This window comes from Calypte anna, chromosome 2, assembly GCF_003957555.1.
Source record: "Calypte anna isolate BGI_N300 chromosome 2, bCalAnn1_v1.p, whole genome shotgun sequence".
NCBI lineage: Eukaryota > Metazoa > Chordata > Aves > Apodiformes > Trochilidae > Calypte > Calypte anna.
This window is the reverse complement of record NC_044245.1, coordinates 107,069,563-107,097,329: the sequence shown is the minus strand read 5'-3', so window position 1 is coordinate 107,097,329 and position 27,767 is coordinate 107,069,563.

The following is a 27,767-nucleotide window of genomic DNA, read 5'->3' as shown; positions in this document are numbered from 1 at the left end:
CACTTTGAACAACTTCCCTCTGCAGGAGGAGCACGTTTGTGATCTGTCTGTAGTCACCCATATAGGTAACCTCATGCATAGTATGACTTGGTTACAGTAACAGCTGGGTACATTTTCCACTAGCCTCTGACAAACTAAGCTACCTCAAATGTTTTTCTCCATCTCCAGCATTTTCTCCACTAAAAGCTCCTTCCTATTCTAAGTCACTCCTTTTGAAAAGGAATATAGGGTAACGAATGTTAAACTAGAGAGTATTTAAGAATTAATTCAAGTTCTCAAAGCTCTTCTGATATATCTGAATAAACATTTATGGTTCTCTGCCACTCACCTTTTTGGAAGAACCTCTTACCCTCTTAGTCAATTTCTTTCCCCTGAGTCTAAATAAATTTTGTAACAATTCCATCTATTAGGAACACAGTAGTCTCCAGGATTAGAAACTATCACTGAATTCTCATCTCACATTGTCAGCTAGTGTATCTTTTCAGACAGTCTTAAGGAACTATAATTTCTCTAACAAATGCAGTTCACATTGAACTGTCAAATAGTTGACCTTTCAATGCTTAGACACTGGAATAGCTTTATGCTTTTACAAAGGTACATTTTTCTAATAGGTTAATAATGTCTGTGAACCTTAGTAGACTTTATATTAATAAAAAAAATGGTGAAAGAAATCTATTTGCAGATGGAAAGCTTTCCCTCACAGAATGGTTGCTGTGGCAGTTCTTGAACTGTGGTATCTTTGTGCTCTTCAGAAGCTTTGTGAGAATTATGCTCTGATTATGTTTTGAGGTCCTCAGTGACCTGCATTCAGCTTGAAGATTGAATCCACCCATTTGTGCTGCCGGGACATTAAATCAAATTACATCTTTCAGTCCTCCATCTAGAAAACAGGACTCGTTCCATATTATAAAAGGTCCATCCACGTCCACCCAATGAGCTACCCAATGCCCCTACCTGAGATTGCCCCATGTGCCTCCTGGCTGCTCTGCTCCCTACCTGGACCATGGGGTGAGCACTCTTTGCAGTTCTAGGGGTCCCCTTGCTGCCATCAGCCCTTAGATAGACCTTGGCCTTTGTTACTCCATTTCTGGAGTGGAAATTAACTTTGGGAAAAAAATGTGATATGCAAAAGTGCAACATTATTACTTGTACTTAACCTTTATTTTATGCAAACAAAAATAAATATAAAACTGAAGGAACAAGAAACTTACACAGGCACTTTGCTTTGCATATATATTTTTTTTTTCTGATTACTTTCTAAAATATTTTAGGGGTTGGTCTGTATAAATTGGACTACCATAGCCTGGGCATATATTAACCTGTATTCAATACTTTCAAGCAGGGGTGCTATTTTGCTGTCCCTTTAGCTTCAGTGCAGGTAGCTGTGTTGATGATTCAGCTGACAAATGTTCCTCAGTGCACACTGCAGTGATTTCAAAAACTGTCCCAGATTTCTCAAAAGAATGCAGAAATGTGAATAAGAGAATTCTTCATTCCAGTGCTGTTAGTGAGCAGAAGGCTTCTGTTGCTACAACAGCACAAAATTACTAAAGGCGGATTGCTTTTTTATTGTTCCCAAAATCTGGCACTTGAGTACCTTTTTTCTCAAACAGCCTTCAAGTTTAAAAAAATATGTCAGACAATGTTAGCTGAAATGATAAAAAGCTCAAAAATTGCTGTCTCCATCTGTTACCCTGAAAGATCTAATGCTACAGACAGAGTAAGTACACTGACTTGCCAAAACGCACATAACTCAACATGGTAAATCCTACAGCTTTTTGAAGAGTGTGAAGACTCATGGTGGTGTTGTTCACAAGTGAACTGTGTGCCTGGCATAAATGAAGGAGCAACTAGATTGAATTACCTGCTTTTTTTTTTTTTTTTTTTAAATGGAAGGTTTATATTTGAAAGCTTATTTCTTGGAGGTGCTTTCTTACTTCAATGGGTTTTTGATGAAAACTTATAAATATTCCAATAAATTATAACCATATGAAGAACTTATCTTAAAGCTAATAAAAATTAAGTGCATGTTTAATAGACTTAAGATTTTCTTGAAATGAAATATGCATTTAAAGGCACAATATAATGCAGTTGATAAAACCGTTGTCTCTCAATTTATCAAGAAATTAAGACCTTTGCTGTACAAAATCTAGAAGCACCTAATGCATATGAGTGGGTCCATAAATACTTACATCTTGAGCCAACCATGGCATTGAAGATGGCAATAAAAATTGTTCTAGAAAACAAAATGACCCACAGATTTTCCCACTGACATTTGAGATATTTATATCCATAAGGTTTAGAATGTTCTGCAGGGGGAAAAAAAAAAGGAAAAAAAAAGAATAACATACAAATAGAAGAATGGATTCTGAAGAGCCTTATTCTTTTACTCTGTGATAGTAGGCACTTCAAAGTTCTCTGCGATCCCTGCATAAATCAGAACATCACCATCAGCTCTTCCAATTTATCTCAGTAGTTCTTCCTATTCATAATCTCAAGACTAGAGAATGCCTTAATCAGTCTCCTGCCACTATAGATTTTTTCTCAATACAGGAATACTACTGAGAAGCCCTTGAACAATTTTAAAGCCCTTGTAGAGTAACAAAGAAAGAGAAGATGTCACCAAAGAGGACAGAACAAGATTGTCAAATGTAACTGCTCACCATCATTGGGTAGTTTTTTGATCTGTAAATAAGTAAATTATTACATTAAAGAATTACATATGAACCACGATAATCAGCAACCATAATCAACAAATGCTGTGCAATAGCTCTATATAACCTGCCACAGGTTCAGACATATGGACACACAGATATGTATGTTGCCTAATACCTAATTATTTTCATGATGGATTACAATAACATATTTATGTGGATTCTACTGCAAGAACCATAATGCAACAAATGTACAGGAATCCAAGATAAATTTTAATTACACAGCTTTATGGTAACAAGTTTATATATATTTTTCTGGATCTACTCTTTATGAAGTACTGTCTTATTGTGCTTGTATCAGCCGTATTTCCAGTTGTTATAAAAGCTAAGCTGTCTCTAAGCAGGCAAAATGGGTGGCAGTAGGAGTGAAAATCATTTCAGAAACCAGCAAATCATTGCAATTGCTCAAGAAAGTAAATCTTGCCAAGGAAAAGACTTATTCACTAGAACAATCCCACAGGGGTGTAAGTACTACATTAAAAGCACATAATTTTCTTATAAATCCATCAAGCTCCAGCAGGTTTATAGTAGTTAATTAAATGATTTAAACATCAGAGAAGACGAATGACTACAGTTTGTGCTCTGTGCACCTTCAAAGGTTCTGAGGTTGCTTGTGGTTCAATTAAGCATCTAAAAGTACTAATGCCTATTATAAGCTTATGTGAATTATGAAAATCTTTTGAGTGCCTGTATTTATTCATCCTTATCAACAAGCCTGTGTTGCTAATTTCTTATCATGAATGCCTTCCTTAAATTAAGCATCCAGCATCTCTCCCTGTGTATACATAACTGCAGCTCTTCCTATATAATCATATTTTCCACAAAGGGAAGCCTAGCCAATAGTCCACTGTCTATATTGAGACCCAAGGAAAATTCCAGAAAAGTCACAGCAATTCATGACAGGGTCAGCACAGTCATTTTATCTAAAACCAATATAATACAGTGGTTATAGGTCTGCATTTTGTCATTAATCTTCATGTAAAAGTGATGACCAGCAACCCAAGCACAATCATCACCTCTTCATGGTTCTGAAAGAGAGTCTGTTATACCAAGTCTGGTTCACTTAACTGAAATCAAACTTAGGACAGACATGGATAGCATGATGAGTATATTTTTCATCATGTAGTTACTCTTCTTCTATAAGTCTAACAGAAGACAATAGATGGTGCAAGGGTGGTGAATGAAAGCTTAAATATGGATTTGATTTCCAGTAGAAGTTTACAAGGAGAGAGTGGGAGCCAGGTCTATTTAGTTTTCTTTGTTGTTGTAGACCATTTTTGTGGAAAGGGCTGAGATTAGCAGTACAATAAACTCACATCTCCTTCATTAGCTGAACTTCAAACTTATCTATTTTAAACAGAGAGAATGAAGAGATGGGATTCCAAAACTGTCTCTGCTTTGGGTCTTGGGGCACTTTTATAATTCCAAAAGGGCAAGAACTGTCACTGCTTTTTGGATTGATCTATGATGGATCTTTGACTCTTTATGCTGGATAAACTAGCAGGGCTATTTACATAAATGGAAAATAAAATATATTAAAAATCAAAATATTGCAAGAACATTGGCAGTTTACAAAAAAAATGTCTATGAAACCTAATGGAGTAAATGTAAATGAAGAAAAAAAAAGTATTTATGAATAAATTCAAACTGTGACTTTTCTTAGATTTGTATCTTACACTTCATATTCTGTTCCACAACAAAGGATTTGTACAAAAAGAATTTTGGTGTTATTTAAACATTTATAAATGTATTTACAAAACAGACTTGCACTCTTAGTGAAACAGTAACAAAATATTAACTGCTCTTGCTGTTTGGCCCGTCTTTGTGATTTCAGAGCCTGAAAGACAAAAGATTTAGCTACAGCACCCAGGCAGATCAAAACCAGCATCCTTCTGTGTTTCTACCACTTCGTGAATTCTGAAGGACAGGTATGGGGAGAAAGGCTGGCAAAGGGCACACATCTGTCTTCTTTATCTGCCTGTAAGAATCTGAACAAGTAAAAACAAGTAAACATCTACTACAACTTACTGCCTGACAAATTATGTCAAAACAGAAGCCTTAAATAATGGTCATTGCAAAATGTAATACTGTGTGAGAAAGATGTAAAATGGGTCAATTTTTTTAAAAAAGAAAAACACTTACCCCCTCTCAGTACTATTTCCTTATGTAACATACATTTCATAAATATAAAAAGATTAAAAAGTTTTCACGCTATGAAAGTGGAGAACAGTCTCTTAGGACAGACTAAGTCTTTGAGAGAGATATAGGAAGAATAACATTTTTATCCTCTTCAGCTTTGTGCTGAACTGAGAAATTAATCTCATTTCATCCATACATATTTGGATCAACAGAGCTGTATTCACCATGATGATCTGACAAATACAAACACATTGAATAATTGTACATCTCTAACTTAACAGAGAAAAGACAGTCATACAAGGATTAATTATTTAATGTTTATATCCAGCTTGAAAACCTAAAACTTTGGTGCTTCCAGATGCTTGAAAGATTACCTTCAGAAAAGGCAAATGTGGGAAGGAAGGAAACAAAATGAAATAAGTAATTCAGCAAATATGACTGGGACTTTTGCTTTGGTTTGGGTTTTTTTTTGTTTTGTTCTGTGGTACTCCTGTATCCTTTTCTAAGCAGGTTTTTCTAAATATTAAAATCCCAGTATTAAGAAGTATGGAGCTGCTACTTTAAGTAGTATGGAGCTGCTTTAACTATGAAGTTAAAGGTGTAGCACAAATGACACTTCATGCAATGGTTTGATCCCAACAACTGTGTCCATCCCCCTATTCTTAAGCAGATAGAAGGAACATGGAGAAAGGAAAAGAAATACAAAAATTCTGTATGTGAAAATCCTAAGAAAGAATCATACTTTTAAATACTTAAGATACGTAACTTCTAATTTTTTTCCTCAAGGTGAACAAAGGCTTCTTTGTACATTATTCAACCGACAACTGAGACTTGAATGTACAAGTATTTTTTGTTTATGAGAGCAATGGAAAATTACTTTAGGATCAGTTTATATATTTTTTCCATCTTTTCAATAATATGCACTCATACATGTCTTGCCTATATGCTGTCTAGTTTTAAAAATACTATATATATCTAATTTGTATCAGCATGAAAATATCTATGTAAATATGTTATCACAGTAAAGACTTTAATTGGGGCATGCTATGTCACTATAGCTGCTTTATTGATATGTCTCTTGGGAAACTGATTTAGCCTACTGATAGCAAATGGTAATACGGTAATAACTGTGGCTTAATCAGGACAGTAATTTGCATCAATTCTGTTTCATTGAACTAAATTTAACAGGAGTCAAGGAGTAAAGTACTGTTTAACCTCCAAACTATTGATCAGTGCTCACTAATTCTCCAAAGAAATAGAATAATTATATCAATAAATGACATAAATGTTTCACTTTGTAAGTCAAACAGTGTCTGGAAATATACTACAGCATGAATAGTGTTCCTAGATGGGCAAAATAAGTCTGAATACATTATCTCTGTTGTCATGATTTCTTTTCAAATTTAAATTGCTCAATTAGATTTTACATAGTTGATAGCATTTTGATGATTCTGGCAACATCTCCAGGGTAATTTTTTTAGTACCTGTGTATCAGGCATAGCTCAAGTCCACAACTTTGTGCGACGATCAAACTGTAGAAATACGACATAGATTTTACAATATCTGAGAGTAATGATACACCAGGGCAGAAACCTGCTTGACACTTGGTCTCTTACTGTTCATATCCTTGTATCTGTAGAAAAATGCCTGAGACAAAGGGCTTCATTTTTTCCTCACAAGATGTTATGGTAGTATATTCCTGTCTCTAAATGTAGCAGATTTTACCCAAGAGCAGCACTTGAGAGTTACAACTCTCATAATGATTAGCATCCCTGGTGATTGTGTCATTCAGTATTGGATGCAAAAAGCTCAGTGTACTTCATTGCATCTTTTCACCGAGTATCACCTACCAAGAAAGAATAGATATTCTTTCCATCTCATCATTACAACATTTTTTGAGCTTCCATCTGTGCTTTTCTTAAGATTTCTTATTCATAATAGTTAAAGAAGGACAGTAAAATTGACAGGCTACCCTTTAAGTTCAACCAACTACTTACTCATGTTTTCTTAGTGAGAATTACCTCAGAGATTTTGTATCAATTTTATGATATTTTTCAGTGACTCTATAAAGCTGCAGTTTTCCAAAAAAGCATTAAAATATCAAAGTAAGTACAGCTCATGACAAAATAACTTCCCTTCCTTTTACACTTCAATGGCTTTATACACAGGCTCTAGATCTAACAATATTATTTCTTTTCTGCCTGTATTGAAATTCTGAAGCAATTTTCAGAAGTGATTATTTCTTCAATAATTTCCAAAAGTAAAAAGGTCCTTTTGTTTCAAAAAAAGGAAATACATCCAACTTTCAAGCCCTTTTCTACATACCGGAGATGTAGTTACAGAGTAGGCACGGAATTGAGTGTTGACATATTTATTTAATCAATTCTGCTTATGTGTCATATAAGGCATGTCAGGAAATTATTTGTTCTCCATCGTGTAGCTTGTATTCTGGAGGAAGCTTGGCAAATATAGCTTTTGACAAATGTAGCTTTTGACAAATGTAGCTTCTCATATACGTATGTGTGAAACTTCTCATTCATTTCCAGCAGAGAATTTGGTTGGTGTTTCATAGCCTTCAGAAATACTTTCTGTAAAGAGCGGATGATACCTTTTTATATTTCTATTTGAAAAACCTTCCCACAATTCTAAAAAAAAAAAGCTTTAAGAAAGAATTGGTTACCTGGTAGATCTTTCTTAGAATAAGAATAAGAAGACTTACTACCTTAAAAAAGAAAAGAAACTGTAATTGATATTCTTCTGTCTAAAACTGATTTTACCATTACTGCTGTGTCTTCTGTCTCATATATAGATACCACCATTTCATAAGTTCTTCCATGTTTCTTTGACTTCTTAGTTTTCTCTGTCAGTCACAGAATTTGATCAGCTTATCTGTGGTCCACTCTTGCTTTCTTGGAATGTGCTGCCCAGGAGATTATCTGTCCTCTTGGTAAAGCAGAAATGTTCCTTACAGTTTAATCTATGCTGAAAGTGTGAAAGACATAAGACCACTGATTTCTTCTGTTCCCTACCTGAATGCATTCTATTTCTGGCATTCTTTGTGAATTAATCTTTGTTTTTCAGATTTCCAACATAGGATTTTACAATAATCTAATATACCATTGTTCCATCACAGCAGTAAAGAAGTTTCTGGCTGCTGTTTTCTTTTTGTGAGTGTGTTGGTTTTTGTTATTGTTATTGTTATTGCTGTTGTTGTTGCTATTTGAGTGGGGGTTTTTATTGTGTTGTTTTGTTTTATTTTCCCCCCACATCCTGGTTTAGTTGATTAGGCTGTAATCTATCCAAGTGCTTCACTTTGATGGCTGAAAAATTACGACATCCCAGAAGAAAATCGTATTTGTGCTGTTTGTTTGTCATGCTTAAGCTTCACAAAAAAACACAGTGTGTATAAACCCAGAATTTGTCCAAGCCATGTTATCCAAGAAATTCTTAGGCACTTCTTTACTTCATAGCTTTTGTATAAAAGCCTAATTTTACATGGGCTTACACTAGATGATCAGAATGCTCATAACCAAAGGACAATCAAATCGCATCTGGCCTTTATTGTCAACTCTCTTGACAAGGACTTACTTCCAAGTATTTTTTAAGAAAACCTTTGGTGATGATATCACTCATTCAGTGTCACTTACTCATCAATGCTGCCTATTATTGTGACAACTTCTGCTGACTTACCAACATGGAGCCAAATCTAATGTTGGCTAGATCTGCCTATAAACATGCACACCTCTCTATCATCCTCACATTTCTATGATGAAGGCAAGGCTATAACCCTGGTGTCTCTTTAGGTAGCCTCAACTGTTCTGGTAAATACTTTCTCTTTAGCTCCATTCTGTGTTTGGCTTCCATGGAATGAACAAGAGAATCAGTCTGACTGCTTGAATACAGCATTAAAGATGCCTTTGATTCAAAAGCATCACAAAACATTTAATTCTGTTACTGTAACTACACCTTACCATGTTCCCTTTTAGGTAAGCATTCTACTTTAACACATGCAAACAGAGGAGCTGTGCTTTCCCACTCTTCTCATCTTGCTGTCCTTTAGTTGGATTTAACTTGTTCCATTGTATGAATAATCTCTGCATCAAGAGAGGGTACTGCAAACTCGGTACAATTGACCTGCAATCCCATAAGTCATACCATACCAAAAAATACTAGTTCAAACTACCTCTTACAAAAAAATCTTCCCTGAAATAAAACTGTTAAACTGACTCTGTTAAAAAAAAAAATAAAAATCACAGTATTGATTTGAATGAAGCCATAACATGTGTTAAAGCATTTTCAGTGTTTTAAATTTTTTGGATCTGTTTAGTTATCTGTTTTAGTTATAACTCTCATCAATTTTCCAGCTGGGGAATTTTGAATTAATTGCTATTGCTAAAGTACACTATAGTACCATAGAGAATATCACAAAGCAAAAATAGTACAGAGAAGACCAGTGTTAAGCTCTGCACTTAACAGCTCCAGATTGTGGCTGCATGTGTAGGCAAAAGGGTGAATGACCTGAGAAAATCCTCAAAAAAGATTCCAGGTCAGATGAATACATCCAAAGGCAGCAAACACATGGCTTTTAGCCAATTAAAAAAAATATTAGAATTCTAAGTGCACTTTGTCCTATTTGGATGGTTTGTCTTTCAGTATCTTTCCTCAGATTTGTTCCATACAGAATTTTTCCTTTAGCTGTCTGAACATTCTTATCTCCTTTCCTTTTACTTTCTATTTTGTTAATGGCTTACTACACCAAGTAAACATGTACTAAATATTCAAGATAGTGTTTGACGTTCATTCTTTGTACATCGAACCCTTCTTCTGCTTGTTATATGTATGATTTGTTTATATTTCTTATCTTGATAGCCTGTCTGAGTCAGGAATTTTTCATGCTGAATCTCAGACACTTCCTCAATAAGCATGAAGAAACCTGTCACAGCAAAGGTAAAAAATATGTTTAAACAGATTTCTTCCTAAACCTTATTCTGGTGTTAACTGAAAAATTTAGCTTGAAATTAACTTTCAAAATTTTCTGAAGGGTGGAATCATTGCACAAAATGTGTGTTCTGCAGAATGTGGTATTCATATTTAAAAAAATAATTTATTTTCATTCTACTTCTTACCATAGTTCATATGAGCCTTTCTGATATGTAACTGTTTGGATAGAGGTCTTAAGTTTGGATTTACTTGTATACAGACAAAATGATTTTTTCTTCTCAGCATTTAGAGTTCCAACTGATATAGCTTTGAAACATTCAATTTACAAAATGTAAATGTCTGTATTTAGCTAGGCTTTTAAGAAACTTTTTTTGAATATTTTAAACTCTCAGGGTTAAACTCTGGTGTCACGGTTTAACACTGGCCCGGCAATTAAACCGAATAACAGACGCTCTCTATTAATCTCTCTCTCTCCTTGATAGAGAAAGGAGAGAGAATAAGGGAGAGAGACTTATGGGTTGGAAACTAAACTACACAACTTTAATGAAACAGTAATGATAAATAGGTAAAATTACTAAATATATACAAATATACAGGAAAATGGAAACCACATTCCTCCCCCTTTCCCCCAATAACTCTCACGTCACCACTGAGGCTGTAGGGCAGCCCTGGGAACGTCCAGGCTGGACTCCTGGAGTCGGCAGCAGTCGGGAACTGGAGGCAGGAACACACAGATATGGGCTGGCACGGATCAGGACCACAGGCAGACGAACGGACAGGATCCTTCCAGGATGCCGGGTGAAGGAAGGGAAGCAGGAAATCAGGAAAAGATCTGGCTCGGCCCTCCTGATGCCTCAAATTTATACTGAGTGTGACGTATATGGGATGGAATACTCTGTTTGGTCAATTCTGGCATCTATCTTGTCTGTTCCTCCCCAAAGGAGGGTTCAGGTGGGACCTCTTTACTCCTTCTGGAGGGTAAAATGTTTTCCTCAGAGCTGAGCAGTGTCCTTGGCTCTGCATACCAGTCTCTAGCAGTAACTATAAACATCAAGTGTTATCAATCCTAGAAGCACACACTATCTGAGAAACTTAGCTAAAAGCAAAAGTACAAGACAGAAAATCACCTTTATCCTGGCCCAAACCAGGACATCTGGGAAAGGAATTAAAAAGAAAAATGACAGATTCTCTCTATTAAACCCATACAGGGAAAGGAGAAAGAATAAGGGAGAAAGACTTACAATTTGGAAACTAAACCAAACAGCTTTAATAAAATAGCAGTGACAAAAAGGCCAGTTATGAAATATATACAAATATATACAAAATCAATATCACATTCCCCCCACTGATAACATTTGTGTCATCACTGAAGCAACAGGGCAGCCCTAGAAAAGTCCCAAGCTGGGCTCCTGGAGTCAGCAGCAGATGAGGGCTGGATGCAGGAACACAGATTCTGGGAGGCACGGATTTGGATTAAAAGCAGATGGAGTACACCCAGGATGTCAGCCGTGGATGAAGAGAACTTGTGTTCCCTTAAATTTGTGCCAAATATTGCATATATGGAATGCAACACTGGTCAGTTTTGGTCACCTGTCTGGTCCGCTCCTCCCCAAAGGAGGGTCACAGGTGTGATCCCCTTAATCCCTTCTGTTTCTGGAGCATAAAATGGTTTTAAGAACCAAACAGTGGCCTTGGTTCTGCCTAACAATCTCCAGCAGTAACTATAGACATGGAGAGTTATAACTCCTAGAAGCAGACACTGACTGAGAAACATAACATTAATTTCAGTTTTAGTGAAATTAAGTGCAGTTTCTTAGAAGAGACTTAACCAAAAAGTAAAACCACTAGAAAAAAAATCGGTTCTGTCCTGGATCAAAACAGGAGAAAAACCTTTCTCAGGGTGGAATATTCAAATTGTATTAAAAATATAAATATTTGTCTTCATTAATGCCTAAAGATGGATAAATAGCTAAGCTCAAAAGGAAAGAAAGAAAAAAAAATAATAAGGTATAAAATCCCCAAGAAACAGTGAAAAAACTGTCACTGGATTTGCTTATGTGCTTACTCAATGCAAGCTATATATCAATACTGAAGTATCTTTCCTGCTTTGGCCATACACAATAACACTCTATTGCTATCAACAGAGATTGCTGCAGAAAGGAAAATTTTCTGTCTAATAAAAATAAATAAATAATTATCTGAATGTTTTTTTTTTCTTTGATGAGAAATAAAATTAAAAGATAAATTTAAGGAAGCCCTATTTCAAGGGAATGGAAAGAGCTTCCAGTTTGCTTCTGACTACCCTATTCAGTCTCTCTTTGAGCAACTATCCAGTCTGTAGAGATAGAAGTCTTTGAGGAGTCAGGGATTAATTGATAGGAATCACAGCATTTTCTCAGAATTATGAAATTATTTCAAATCAGAAATCTATGAGAGAACACTGCTCCTTCAAAAAATTTTCTTCTACTACCAGAAAGCATCTATATAGGGTATGTATAATCAAATATTAAAATTAAATATTTGTAATTTAAAAGTAATTTTCCATATTATGTAGAGGACAGTATTAATTATTTCCAGATAAAATAATACTTCCCCACTAGAATGTTTAAAGGCATCTTCAAGAGCTGCAGCTCTATTTGTTAATGGATTGTTGAATAGATGTTAAATTTTCCTCCCAGTTAAATTCAGAATTACCTTTCATGTGTAACTAATATGTGAATAAACATCTAGGTTTATTCTATTCTCTCTGTCTTGGCATGAACACTTCAGAGAGTGACCTTTGCAAACACTGGCTCAGAATATAAATGGACACTGACTTTCAAAGCTTTCAACAAAGTTAGCACACAGAGTATATACTGCTATGAAATTAACAGTTCAGCCAGATGGTTTCTACCTGCAAGCTCTGCAATAATTACAATAACCTCATCATATTCCTGGTCTTTCATCACCTTGAATATTTTTATTGCAGTTGTGCAGACATCTTTAAACATTTCACCTTAAAGAGTGAAACTTTCATTTGAGTGAGAAATTCCATCACAAAACTGCAAATGGAGGAAATGAATAATCTCATATTAATTCCAAGTTTTTTAAGTTCCTCACTGTCACTTGTACCTTGCCAGGGAGATTGGTAATACGCTTAATGGCTCAGGAGAAATTTTTAGATGCCCTGAACATGGAACTCTCATCAAGCATACTGCACGTTAGGACTTTTGGAAGCTATTCATACTCTCATGAAAGCTGGCATCAAAACAACCTCAACACTATAATGGAAGTATCATCCAGTTTTTCCTCCTTATAAGATATTTCTCATTATCCTATAGCAGTGGAAAGGCAGAGGAAATCACTTTGTCATTCTCCATCAATATGGCTTAGATTAGAACCATTATAATTCTTTAGTTCTGTCCCAAATGCATTTATAATCAAGTATTTTAAAAGCATGCTCACTGGGAATCCATTTTAATTCAGACTGTGTACTGAATATCTGCATAAGAGTGACATTAACTAGACAGCCACCCTGCATACAAGTGCTCATTTAATTTGTGAATGTTACAAAACAAACTATGTGCATAAAAGAGAGCTTTACTTGATCAAGTGGTGCAGTGTCACAGAGGTTAATTTGCAGTGAGCAATGTCAGTTTCTGATGACCAGTGTCCATCTGAGGTACACTTCAGGGGTTCCTGTTTTGGAATACCTCTAGAGTTATCCTGTGAGGGGCTGCAGAGTACTAGAGAAGACTCCTTGGGCGCATCTTCCAGATGGTTCCTATGGCAGTTTGGTTCATTTCAGACATACCCATAACATCAATCAAAACACAGTAGGGTATGGTAGAATAAGTCTTTTCTGAGGCATGTTCCTAATTTGAATTAGAATGGTGCTAGAGAGACACTCAGAGATGATGTATTTACTCACCCCCAGAACTACTACAGGGGATGAAAGAATTTAAAGCAGTCCTGAGGAGAAGGACTTGGGGGTACTGGTGCGTAAGAAGCTGGACATGGGCTGGCAATGCACGCTTGCAGCCTAGAAAGCCAAACACATCCTGGCCTGCATCAAAAGAAGCTCCACCAGCTAGCTGAGGTCTCTAGTTCTACTCTCCTCTTTTGGGACCATACCTGCAATACTGCATTCAGCTCTGGAGTACTCAGCACAGAAAAGGCATGGACCTGGTGGAGAGGGTCCAGTGGAAGGCCACAAAACTAATCAGAGGACTGGAGTACCTCCCCTATGAAGAAAGGTGGAGAGAGCTGGGTTGTACATCCTGGAGAAGAGAAGGCTCTGGGGAGACTTAATAGAGGCCTTTCAGTACTTAGATGAGGCTTATAAGAAAGATAGGCCTGTAGCAATAGTCCAGGGGGTAATGGTTTTAAATTAAAAAAGATTTAAATTTAGATTTAGACTCGATCTTAGGAAGAAACTTTTCACACTGTGTTGAAACACAGAAGCAGGTTGCCTGGAAAGGTGGTAGAAGCCCAATCCCTGGAAACATTCAAAGTCAGGTTGGGAGGGGCTTTAAGCAAAGAAGACAGATACTGTGAACCCTGCAGTCCTCTATAATGTCAGTGAAAGCACACGCTCCAGCTTTATCTATGCCTTTGGACCAAGGAGATTTAATTCAAGTTTCTCTGTTCTGCAACACATGCCCTAAAACTGAGAAAGTAACTTATTTTCTTGGGTCAGTGTTTCATTAGTTATAAAATGAATACAATACTCTTCTGTGCACATTAGTTGTAAAGATAAATAAGTTTAGGACTGTGAAATGAAAGACACATTACTCCAGTGGGCTTATTACAAGAGTTATATTTAGATATGGAACAGTGAAGAAAACCAGAACAAAACCCAGAATGATTCCTAGTACTGGATCTACTTGACAAGACAATTTTAAGTTTTCTGACTAGCACTTTCTTATTTCTACTCTATTGCTGTGTGAAAGAGACAGAAAAACATCTGGTGACACTGGTAAAGGGTGCTTCTACCTTTCTCCTAGGTCAGCTAGATTTAGTCCTTCAATTGAAGCTTTAGAAGGCAAATGGTGAAATTCACTGTTTTCAGAGTGTTGTTAGGTGAAATAAACATTAAAACTGCAGAAAATATTGTCCTTTTAATCTCTTTCCTTTCTAATACTCCTAGCTCTTCATTGTCACAAGAATATGTAGAAAAAAAAGACTACCAGGAAGAAGTGTGATTATATGGATTGTAAGTGGATTATATCCTTTTAAATATCAATACATCATATGCATTCACCCACTGAATAATGCTTGCCAGCCAGCTGCCAAGTTGTTTAAAGTCATGCTAACAACCCATCAATTAACAACTAGAATTTCTGCCTTCTGGTATAAAATACTTTGTCTCACTCCCACCTGAATTCAGTCCACATAAGATCATTCAACCTAGCTGTAATTTACTAGATGGAAAAGTAATATCTATTGTATTGACTTGATACATCAGTTTTAATAAGTCATATAAGGAAAGTTCAAGTCAGCCCATACTAACTGCCAGATTAGAGGATCCAGAGATTCTGCTTTCTTTCATAAAACTATAGTAACTCTTTTTATTTAATAATCTTGGAAAAGATGTTCTCACCTCTGTCTAAGCAGCTCGCAGGGGTAGCCAGAGGGGAGACGCTTGGTAATACAAAGTGACAATATTAGAGATAATGAGTTATTAGAAAGACAGGAACTTCTCAGAGGTTTCTGGTTGCATTTACATTATCTGTGGCACTTATGATCCAGGATGCTGTTGAACCCTTCATTGTCAGTAAAGGTGAGCAAGAAAGGCTTAGTGTTTGCCATGACTGTGGATAAAAATCACTTAAGAGGAACCATGTGACCAGCTAAGTCTCTGCAGTCTATTAATGCTGGGAATACCACTATGAATGGACCTGACGCTCTGCAGGATACAGGGCTCATGAAAAGCTACTTATGACCTTTCTCCATATTAACGTTATAGGACTCTGTGCATATGGCAGGTATAATCTCTCATCACATCTTTCAAAGAAAGCAAGTGTGAGCATATGCTTGCCTTTCTTTTTGACAAAGAGAATAGAACAGCCTGCCTCTTTTTCTCACTGTTTTGTAAAGGCCTTTATAGAAACTGTGATAAAATGTTTTACAGGAAGAGAGGCAGAATAAAGACCAAATGTTTTATAGAACTTGTGATAGCTACTCTTACACAGATAGCTAAGGGGAAATGACACTCGGTATGGTGATACAGAAAGTAAAAGAACAAACACACTGAAACTCTAAAGCACTCAGATGCAAGTGTTCTTTAGTCTGAAGAGAGCACAGAATGGAGATGAGCTGTGCTGAGCAGGGGGAGGATTTGGTTGCAGGATGAAGTTAAAAAGGAGGGTTATGGGGTGAAATACAAAGAGAGGAAGTAACTCAGTAGGAAGACAATTTCTGGAGCATGGTGCAATGTAACTAAAAAAGTGTCCTCCATTTGCAGAGATTTCCAGAGGAAAGGCAATGCTGGAAGTGCATGGACAAAATTCTGATTTTGTTTATTCTAAGGCTAAATCCACTGAATCTGACTCACATCTTTCACTGTTATTATACAGATACTGTTTCTTGGATTTATCCTGGTGTAAGCATCAAAGTACTTCTGGATGTAACTTAGGCTACTTACTCATGTGCGTGACTAAATTTAAAAGGTTATGGCTGGATGCAGGTACCATTGCCCATTTTTACTATATGAGAGGATGGATATCAAGTTTATTCATGTTTCCAGTATGGGTGCTTGAAACTGTTATTCAGAAACTCACATTCTGAAATGGAACTCTCTCTGTAAACACTGTAATCAGCAATGGCATGCCAAAATACTCATGGGGAGAAAAAAATCCACAAAACCTAAGAAAGTATTTCAATTTTACAGAAAATACATCCTAAGTGAATTGAATAACTTAGATTTAAGAATTTTTTAGACATTACTAAATATATATTGCCTTTCCTTGTTTGTTTATAAGAGAAATCTTACACCAGAAAATTAGTCTCCCTATTAGTGATTGGGCTCAGTCTTGTAGTCCTTTTGTAAATGCAAGTTACAAAGCATCTTAACCAATTTGTCAAAGTAGCTGGGTGGCTCTTTCTATACAAGCTACTTCCAGTGGATCCAAACTCAAAACTAATGAGTTATTCCTGTGAGATTTTTGCCCAGAATAGCTAACACTGTTGAGGACTCTGAATAGGTTTATCACTATCTTTTTAAGGTATGCCTGCACCTTCAAATGTAGGTGTGAGTGCAGATTTTGTGGCTATATTCACACTTGATTTCAACTGGATGGCTTTGCAGGTGGCAGTAGACTGCACTGACCTCAGGTCAGTTTTTCTGCCTGAGTATTATCCCCAAGATGCTAATGAATTTAGATGCCTGGACTGACCTTTATGCTATAGCAGTAACAATATCTAAACTTAGTGTAGTTTAGCTGGATGGTATCTGTAAGATGCTTATTCCATCGAAGTGTAACCTTTGGATCAAAAGTGCAGATGTACCAACACTAACAAAGAAGTGACTATATGCAATGAAAGAAACAATAGCAGGTCTTGATTGAAAGAGTTTTCAGAGGATTCTTTCAAATTTCAAAAGAATTTGGGTTCAGGAGTCTTTCTTCTAAAGTATACAACAGCCAAGACATATATATAGACAAAAACAGTTCAGCACAAAATGCTTTCTGTGAATCATACTTACATGCTTTTATTGATATTAGTAAACATCTGGGTCAAGATAGGAACAGCTTTTCAAGAATATAATGGTAGTTTCTTGGAAATTAATTATATTTACTCTTAAATTCCCTGGCAGTTGGGGAAAAATTTGATCTCTTTTATTTTTTACCCACTTTATTGTTTTTGTGCAATAAGAAGAGTTTCAAAGGATTATTTAATAGCTAAAATAATCTCATAATTTGCCTTGGATATAATCACGTTCCTTCAAGTTATGCAAGGTAACTATGCATAGGTTCTATGCACTTAGATTCTTATATGGTCCCAGTCGGTAATATAATTAATTTATTTCTGTGTAAAAATAGAAACCATTAACAACTTTCACTTTCTTTCTGCTTTCTCACCCTGCAGAAATAATTAGTTATGTTCTTTAGGGGTGGGTGAGAGAAATGAAGTGAAAGGTTTTGTTTCATAAAGAGCCTCAATATTTTTTTAAACTTGGATTCATTGTAATCCAAAATTAAGAACAGGCACGTTTGCAGTCTCCATGAGAAGGTTTGAGGCCTCAGTTCCCATGGTTTCTATATAGAGATTGCTGAATTTCCTGGGAATTTGCTGTTCTTCTGGGAAACAGTCCTTCATCTGAAAGCCCAGCAGTCCAGAGTAGCAAACAACTGCAGTTATAAGATTTTTTTTTTATCTTTGGAGGAGAGGCAAAACCAGAGACACAAGCTGTGAATTTGAATCTGAGACCTGCGGTAATTTTAATTTGTTCTAAGCTTTTAAGGCATTTTTAATAAAAATTCTCTCATTCCATAAGTTTTCACTTCTGGTAAACAATGTAATAGTTCCATCAGAATAAAAATGTTGTAAAAAACCATGCCTTCAGAGAAAACCAATCTTGAATTTAGTTGAAGATAGTATCATAGAAAGCTCGTAGTAGGAGTGAAAATAAGTTAATAACATTTCATGTAATGCAAGACTCAACACAAACAAAATATGATGACAAGAAACAACACTGAGCAATTGATCCAGCAGATCTGCGTAACCTGTTCTGAGTCTGAGGTAAGGTCAAATTCTGTCTGACCATAAATTTCAGATGTTTTCCATGATAATAACTTCTAAATATATATTTTATATAAATATTTTTAATATATGTTGTATGTATAAGTACATACGTATCTCCCAATTAAGTAAATTGGTAAAATGTGGGAAAACCCAGAAAATTGGTTTGAAATATGAACATATAAAAATAGTACATAGCTTGTGTGTGCTTGTCTTTCAGAAGCTACACATTTTTGTAGATTTACAGAGTTTTCGTTGACAGAATGAATATGCATATATTTATGTTTCCTGAGAAAAAATTATTTCAATGCAAACTATAACCTCAACTATTTACTATTATAGGAAGACAGTGCTGACATTTTCTGACTCAAACTACAGGGATAGGGAAAAAAAGGAAAAAGGATTTTAAGGATTTCTTGCAGACTCTGATAGAAGTCTGATCAGCCTATGACAAGAGCATTTTTCCCCCGTATCACAAACTTGCTTTGATGGATACTACACTGTGACAGACCATTTGGTTCACTATGATATGTGGATTTATATCCTCCTTCAAATATGCCCTTTTGTCCTTTGATATTATTTATTTATCACAACAGTAACCCTCTTTCATTTTTAATAAAATAGTACTTACTCAAAAGTGAGACTGATGCAATTATTTACTGTAAATTGTGTACCTTTAATCCTTGATATTTTTTTTTTGTCAAATCATTTATAAACTGATTTTTATCAGGTGATTAACCTTTTGCAGATGCTAAGAGCTATCCAGATGAATTATCTCACTGACCATAATGGAACTTACTATGTGCATGTGAGTGTTCACAAATGTGAACAGGGAATATACAAACTGACCTTGTGACTGTATTTATTTGTCAGTTTGCATAAATGTAATTTCTATTTATATTCTTGCAAAACTGTCCCATTTACTATCTGCCATCTGTGATATGTTGTCATCATAATGACTGCATTTTAAATGGCAAGTGCATTATAGGTTTTAAAATGTTCATGAAACTTTGTGTCTGTGGCATAGCAAGAGAAAACAAAATTAAATCGTTGTTTTAACACATGCAATTTACATGGAAAAGAAATATTATTTTTCTACCTTCTTTGATATGAGGTTACTGATAAACATAATAATGTGGATCACATCTTCCCTTTATCATATTATAGAACAAAAAAATCTTTGCTAGTTTTGGGTAGAGGTGGTAAGAGACATGCCTGGATCAGCAGGGAGCTTCTGAAGAAAGCCTCGTGGAAGAAAGAAATTTACAGCTCATAGAAGAAGGAACTTGTCACCTGGCATAACTATAGGGATGTTGTCAGAGTATGTAGGAAGGCAACAGGAAAGGCCAAAGCCCTTGTTGAACTAAAACAGGCAAAGGAAGAAAAAGGAAACGAAAAGAGCTTCTTCAACTGTATCAGTAGTAGAAGGAAGAATAGGGAAAATGTAGGCCCACTCCTGAGTGAGGCAGGAGCCCTGATAACAGAAGATGTAGAGAAGGCAGTGTTGCTGAATGCCTTCTTTGCTTCAGTCTTTACTCGTGAGACCAGCCCTTGTGAACTCCAGACCCTGAATTTAGGAGAGAAAATCTGGACAAGGGAAGACTCTCCATTAGTCAATGAAGACTGGGTTAGAGATCATGTAAACTGAATATACACAAGTCCCTGGGGTCTTATGGGATGCACCCAAGACTGTTGAGAGAACTGGCTGATGTTATTGCCCTACCATCAGTTTGGAGACAATGGCAAACAGGTGAGGTGCCTGAGGACTGGAAGAAAGTCAGTGTCACTCCAGTCTGCAAAAAGGGCAAGAAGGAAGATCCAGGCAATTACAGACCAGTCAGTCTCACCTCCATCTCTGGAAAAATGATGGAGCAGCTTTTTCTGAAACTCTAAGCACATGGAAGAAAAGAAAGGTGTCAGGAGTAGTCAGCATGGATTCACCAAGAGGAAATCATGCTTGACTAATCGATAGCCTTCAATGATGTGACTGATCAGGTAGATGCAGGGAGACCTGTGGATATAGTCTACCTTGACCTTAGCAAGGCTTTTGACACAGTCTCCCATAACACCCTTGTTAGAAAGCTCGGGAAATGTGGGATAGAAGAATGGACAGTGGGATGGATTAAGAACTGGCTACACAATAGAGCCCGAAGAGGGGTGATCAATGGTGCAGAGTCCAGCTGGAGACCAGTGACTGGAGGAGTCCCCCAGGGATCACTGCTGGGTTCAGTCCTGTTAAACATCTTAATCAATGACCTTGATGATGGGACAGTGTCTTCTCAGCAAGATTACTTATGACACAAACCTGTGAGGATTGGCTGATTCACCTCAAGGCTGTGCAACAATTCAGCAAGGTTTGGACAGACTGGAGAGCTGGGCCAAGAGGAACTTAATGAGCTTTAATAAGAATAAGTGCAGAGTCCTGCACCTGGGAAGGAATAACAAAATGCACAGTACAGGTAACGAGGGGATTTGCTATAGAGCAGCCCCACAGAGAAAGACCTTGTAGTCCTGGTGGACAACAAGTTATCCATGGGACAGCAATGTGCCCTTGTGGCCAAGAAGGCAAATATTATCCCTGGGTACATTTAGAAGAGTGTGTCCAGCAGATTGAGGGAGGTTCTCCTCCATCTTCTCTGCCCTAGCGAGACCTCATTGCATCCAGTTCTGGGCTCCCCTGCTCAAGAGGGACAGGGATTTACTTAAGAGAGTACAGGGGAGGGCTATGAGGATGCTTAAGGGACTGGAGCACCTGTCATGTGAAGTAAGGCTGAGGGACCTGGGGCTTCTTAGTCTGGAGAGGAGAAGGTTGAGAGGGCATCTAATTAATTTGTATAAATATATAAGAGCTGGGTGTCAAGAAAGAAAGGACAACCTCTTCTCACTTGTGTCCTGTGAAAGGACAAGGGACAATGGACTCAAGATAGACCATGGGAAGTCCCACCTCAACATGAGGGAGAATTTATTCACTTACAGAGCTCTGGAACAGAGTCCTCAGAGAGATTGTGGAGTCTCCTTCTCTGGAAACTTTCAAGACCCATTTGGATGCATTTCTGAGTGACCTGCCCTAGTTTTGGTCCTGCTCTGGCAGGGTGGTTGGACTCAGAGGTCCCTTCCAACCCCTGACATTCTATTTTCCTGTGACACTGGACAATTTTAAGACAGCTTGACAATGTGCTGGGCCACTGCATCTAAACTATGTTCCTACCTAGAAAGGTTGGGCCAGGTGATCCTTGAGTTCCCTTCCAACTTGGTATTCTATGATTCTATGATTCACATTTTTTTTTTCATTTTCTTGAGATTATCTTTTAAAACTTGGAAATTATATATATATATTAAAGTTCAGCTATCAGTTTAAAATATGCAAACTCCCATGACAATGCTGCATTTAGTTAAATCCTCCACTTTGATGTACCCTCCAGCTCTTTTCATCTCATCATAATAAGTATTAAAGTGGAAGAACTGTTGAACAGAATGACTGCAACTGAATATTTTGAAATTTAGGTTAGTCTTCAAAGAACAAATTATTTTTGACCACTGACTTCTATTAGAAATTAAATTTGTCACTTAAACTATACACCACTCTAGCTTCCTTATTTATTCTATTTTTTTATTTACATTCATCATGAATGACAATAATATCTGAATCAGGTATAATGTAAAACCTAGATCTCTAGAATTTCCTCAGTCCTACTTACCTCCAATGAAATCACTGTTTTTTTCTACTCAAGCTCATCATGCAATAAAAACTTCTTTGGCATTTGGACAAGAAGAGAAAAAATTCAAGCTAAGAGGTAAAAGAATAAATCTATAGGACAAGTTTATACACTTTTTGAAATGATAACAATCCATCTCAGAAGCTTAATTCTGTCAAGCAATTTACCACAGCACCCTAAATAATGAAAACATTTTTTAGTTCTGAGGAAAACTACAATAAATTAAATGATCAGGTAATATAGTAGATTGGTGAGAAAGACCAAGGTTTCATGAAGCTCATATATAGGGGCACAATCACTTCCTTTGACCTGCTGGTCACACTTCTGATGCAGCCCAGGTTGTGGTTGGCTTTCTGGGCTGCAAGTGCACATTACTGGCTCATGTTGATGTCTTCATTAACCAACACCCCCAAGTTCTTTTCCTCAGGGCTGTTCTCAATCCATTTGCAGCCCAGTCTGCATTTGTTCTTGGGATTACCCTGGTAATAATTATCCAGGTACAGGACCATGCAATTCGCCTTGTTGAACTTCATGAGACTGGCATGGGTCCATCTCTCAACCCTGTCAAGGTCCCTCTGAATGTCCCCACTTCCATTCAGCATGTCAACCACACTGCACAGCTTGGTGTCATCAGTGAACACCAGTGCACTATATCAACTATGCAACACGAGATTTATTGTTACTTTATTTATCTTTAACATTGCATAGGATGAAACGTTACAGAAAGTTTAAAATCACATTTCTGTTCACAGTTCTGAGAAAAACGAGAATGGGAGTGCTTAAAAAGCAGCTTGGATTTTTAAACTGGAATAGCAACTGAGAACTACTTGGCTTTTATTTACTATTTTATATAGCATATATTTTAATTCTAGATAGATTACTGCAGCGTACCGTATCTTAGTATATGCCATTCTTTTTGTCAGCAGTAAGGATATGCAAAAGCATACAAATATATTTCTATATATTTTGTGATCTGTTAATTTAAGTGCTAATTTTAAGTGTAATTACTTTCAGTATGTTTTATTTTGTAAATTTTTCTAATTGTATTCAAAGGTGTTCTTTCATCTTTTATGTATTTTTGGTTGGGGGTGCAGGAGAGAGGAAGGGAGAAAAGTAATAGAAGAGCTGGGCCTCAGGAAAGTTAGAAATAAATAATTTTATTTTATTGTATATAGAACATGTAAATGTAGATTGCAAATATTACTGAGCTTGTCCCTTTCAACTTGAGAAAATTATTAGAAAAAAATCTGCAAAAGTTTTTCTTCAGATAAAATTTTTTCTTTACCGCTTTCAGTTATCTTCAGAATGGAGACACAATTTTTTCCATTTAAAATATTCTTTTAATGCAAGCTTTAGTGATATCAGATTTAACTAAGAAACAGTATTACAAACCATGAAAGAACAACTAAGATTTACTCCCTGTTTCTTCTTGTTCCTCTGTTGAGCTATCAGTTTGGTAACTGACATAATTCCCTGGTAGTCAGTGGCTTCTTTTTTTTTTTTTTTTTTTTTTCCTGAGATCCATGGCTGCTGGCAGGCAGCATTTCATTAAAATGTGAACTTCTTAGCACTTCTTACCACAGGTTCACCAGACATTAGTTACAAGCTTATGTGATAAGACACAATTGGATTTCAATCTCAGTGCCATTTTTAATTGCTTAGACATCCCCTGCATTCATACATGAGCTTGACCATTGGTAATTCATGTATATTGTGAAAAGCAATCAATTTATTACAAAGTAATTATAAGAAGTATGCCTGTTTATTTTTTTATATTAAATTTATGAAATGGCTGGCAAAGCAATTTACTCCCCTTAAAATCAAAACATTGCAGCATGCCAATGTGACAAGCAATTAGTAGCTGGAGAGGGTATACAGATATGTATTTAAAGGCTTAGTCAATAACACTTTTCTGGTTGAAATAATATAAAACACATATGAGAAAACTGGTTTTTGCCTAAAAAATTCCAGATACAAAGCTACACAAGTCAAATAAAAGCTAAGACTAACTGTTCCTAACTGCATAATACTTTCTGATACTGATTTATTCTTTTGAAATTTAAATAAGCCATTTACCAGTTATGAAAAGTGCCAGTGTTCATCTGGGTGAATGGCAGAATACAAATTTCATGAAGTTCAAAACACCAAGTGCAAGGGGACACTATCAAGAACAAAGACATTTTGGGAGAAGAATGGATTGAGAAGGGCCCTGACAAAAAGGACTTGGGGGGTTTAGTTGATAAGAAACTCAACACAAATCAGTAATATACACTTGTAGCCCAGAAAGCCAAAGGTATCCTGGGCTGCACCAAAAGAAGTGTGACCAACGGGTCAAGGGCACTGATTGTGCCCCTGTACTCTAATGAGACCCCCACCTGGGGTGCTGTGTCCAGTTCTGGAGTTCCCAACACAAGAAGGATGTAGAGCTGTTGGAGCAAGTCCAGCAGAGAGCCATGAAGATGATCAGAGGTCTGGAGCACCTCTCTTATGAAGACAGGCTGAGAGTTGGGGTTGTTCATCCTGGAGAAGAGAAGGCTCCTGGGAGATTGTGTAGTGGCCTTCCAGTACCTGAAGGGGCCCAGAGGAAAGCTGAGGAGGGACTTTTTGAAAGGATGTGTAATGATAGGATGAGAGGTAATGGCTTTGAACTGAGAGTAGGTATATTTAGTTTAGACATTAGGAAGAAATCCTTTCCTGTGATGGTGGTGAGACACTGGCATAGGTTGCCCAGGAAAGTTGTAGCTGCCCGCTCTTTGGAAGGAGAATAGGACTTTGAGCAACCTCGTCTAGTGGGAGGTGTCCCTGGTTATGGCAGGGGGAGTGGGTCTAGATGATCTTTAAGGCCCTTTCCACAGCAAATCATTCTTTTTCTATGACTTCAGAATTCAACAGCACTACTTGTATCATAGCAATCACAACAACTCCTGAGGCCTCTCAAATCTAACAAGTAAGCACAGTGAAAATGCATCTACGGTCTAACTGAGAACCTTCCTGAAGTATCAAGAGAAGTAGCATTTTGCCAATGATGTATGTTTTTAAATGTTTGGTTGTACCAAATACTTAAAGCAGATGCCATTTCAGGTGCTCTTTTGTCTTTCCTGAAGCAAGAAAAAAGAAATCTTAACCTAATCTTTTAAAAATTAGTGGTTTTGCTTAAGGAAAAGAGTGGTTTCTGAAAGTTTTTCATTAGAGTGTTACGTGATAATGCCTCAGTCATTAGTAATCACATCCAAAGGAGACGTCACAGCCTCTGTGCTCCAGAAGGTCCTTCAGCCACATCCCCTTTGGATCTGGCAGTGCAGCCAAGTGCTCATTGCATATGGCCTTGAGTGTCTGCATGACTATGATTAAAGCACGATCTAAATAGATAAGGATGCTTTCTAATGGTAGAAAGAAAAGATATAAATGCCATGAAACAGTATGATGCCTCTGCTCCAAAAAGCTGAAGAATGGAAAAAAAACAGTTCCATAAAACCAAATTAGCATTTTGCTGTGATCAATTAATAATAATTATAACATACATAATTACAATGATGACTCACTTGGATGGGTGACTGCTGCGTTGCCATGTTCTCTACAGTTTAATAGAGTAGGAGAACAACTGGGCTGTGACTGCTGAATTTATTTGCCACGGATTGTAGGTCAGGTCAGTATGAATAAAAGACACAATAAGAATGGTTTTGACATGAAAGAAAGTTCTATTTTTTTTAAGGCTGGTACGTGAGAGGAAAAATGTTAAGCAATTAACATAGATAAGCACAGTAACATATTCTTAGATCTTCATATTATGTAAAACACTTTTGAATTAATTCAAAGTACTCACAGTCTCTGCTTTATCTGTTAGAAAAAGTTGGAAGTATTTATCCATTTTGTTTAACTAGTTTTCTGTCTTTAAAAAGTTCTGTTAGATATCTCTTCTCAGCTTTATTTTTAACATATCTTTGATGGAGCCTGAAGCTAGGAGAAATTTAATTATCCCTCTTTTTCTCCTTCCTAATTTCTAGTAATAAAATAAACTTAGTGATTAAGGCCACAGAAGAATTGCTGGAATTCATACCCAAGCCCACTCTATCTAAAATGGAAAAAACATGCTTCGTACAATCCTCATCAATGCAATGCCCAAACAGTTCTACCTTTCTAGTAATACTGAGTATCAAATGTAATTAGGAAACAGCAAAGCAAGATGAAAGAATACACAAAATCTACAACACGCATCCCGTTGTCACTTGGCATGCCGGTGCTGGCCCTGAAGAGCCTTTTCTCAGAGCAGATTTGACACCCCAGGGGTTGGAAGCCTGAGCTCCTAATGTAATACTGGCAGAGGTCTAAGCACACCAGCTTGGAGTTTAACACAGTGACTTGGGTATTCAGTTGCCTTAGGTGGACTTGCAAAGACATTCCCTGGTATCACAACTTCTACAGAGCTTTGAATCTTAATTCTGGATTTCAAAGAGACATGTTTTCCACAGCCCTGTAACCCTCCAGAGAATGGCTGCTTGCCATTGCTCTCGTTTACATGAGAATAGATGACATTGATTTATATAATGTCTGGCAAAATATCTCAGGACAATGGCTCTGTTGCTCTTCCTGTTGAAACTTTTGCCAGTTGGTGGGTAGGTGTTTATGATTTCTTGGGCCAAGGAGAAGAAATGGAAAAAGAAACTTGAATTTTTAAAGAGTAATACAGCCAGTCAGTTAGAGTAAGTCCAAATTCTGATTTCTATTTTAAAATATGCAAAGAAGCAGACTGTATGTAGCAGCACGTACCTTTGTTTGCAGAGAACTAGCAGGTGAATGCCTTTGTGACTTTGCTGTTGTTTTCCATTACATCCCAAGCACATCACTGCCATAAATTCACTGTTTGATAGATGTATATGGGCCACTACAGCAATGAAATATACACAGAAAGAGCAAAATAGTGGCATTACGAGTATCCTATACCATAATACAGAAGCACACTATCTCAGCAGAGCCACTAACCTTTGAAGAGGAGCAGCAATGTACTGCTTCTCTCCATCTTGCCTGCAGAGAATACCATAATTCATACCATAATTTTTCAGTCTATAATTGGTCTTTGTATTTCTTTACACTGTATGAAGGTTTGATACAGCTATCACATGCAGTCATGGGAGGATAACAAAAACATTCTCAGTTTCCTAACCATCCCTTATTTTCCTCCTACAAAGTCTCAGGAAAATGGGGTCCCAAAGAAATGAAATTCAAGCTGTCAAAGAAAATCAACCTCTACATTTACTTTACATTTCCTACTGCTATTGTTTCTTAAGCTCTCCCTAGTGACTGACACATTAGTATAGATTTACTATTAATACGAAATATAACATATAAAACTGGCTACAAAGTTTGTAACAAAACCTTTTTACTTGCCGTATACTTATTCTCAGATGCCCTTGCCTCCAGTAATACATTTATAAGTCTTTTTAATGTAGTCCTAGGGGTACCTTAAAAATTGAACTGACAGATATTAGGAAAATATTGTATCTTAAAACATTAAACATGTTATTCCTCTATATAAAAA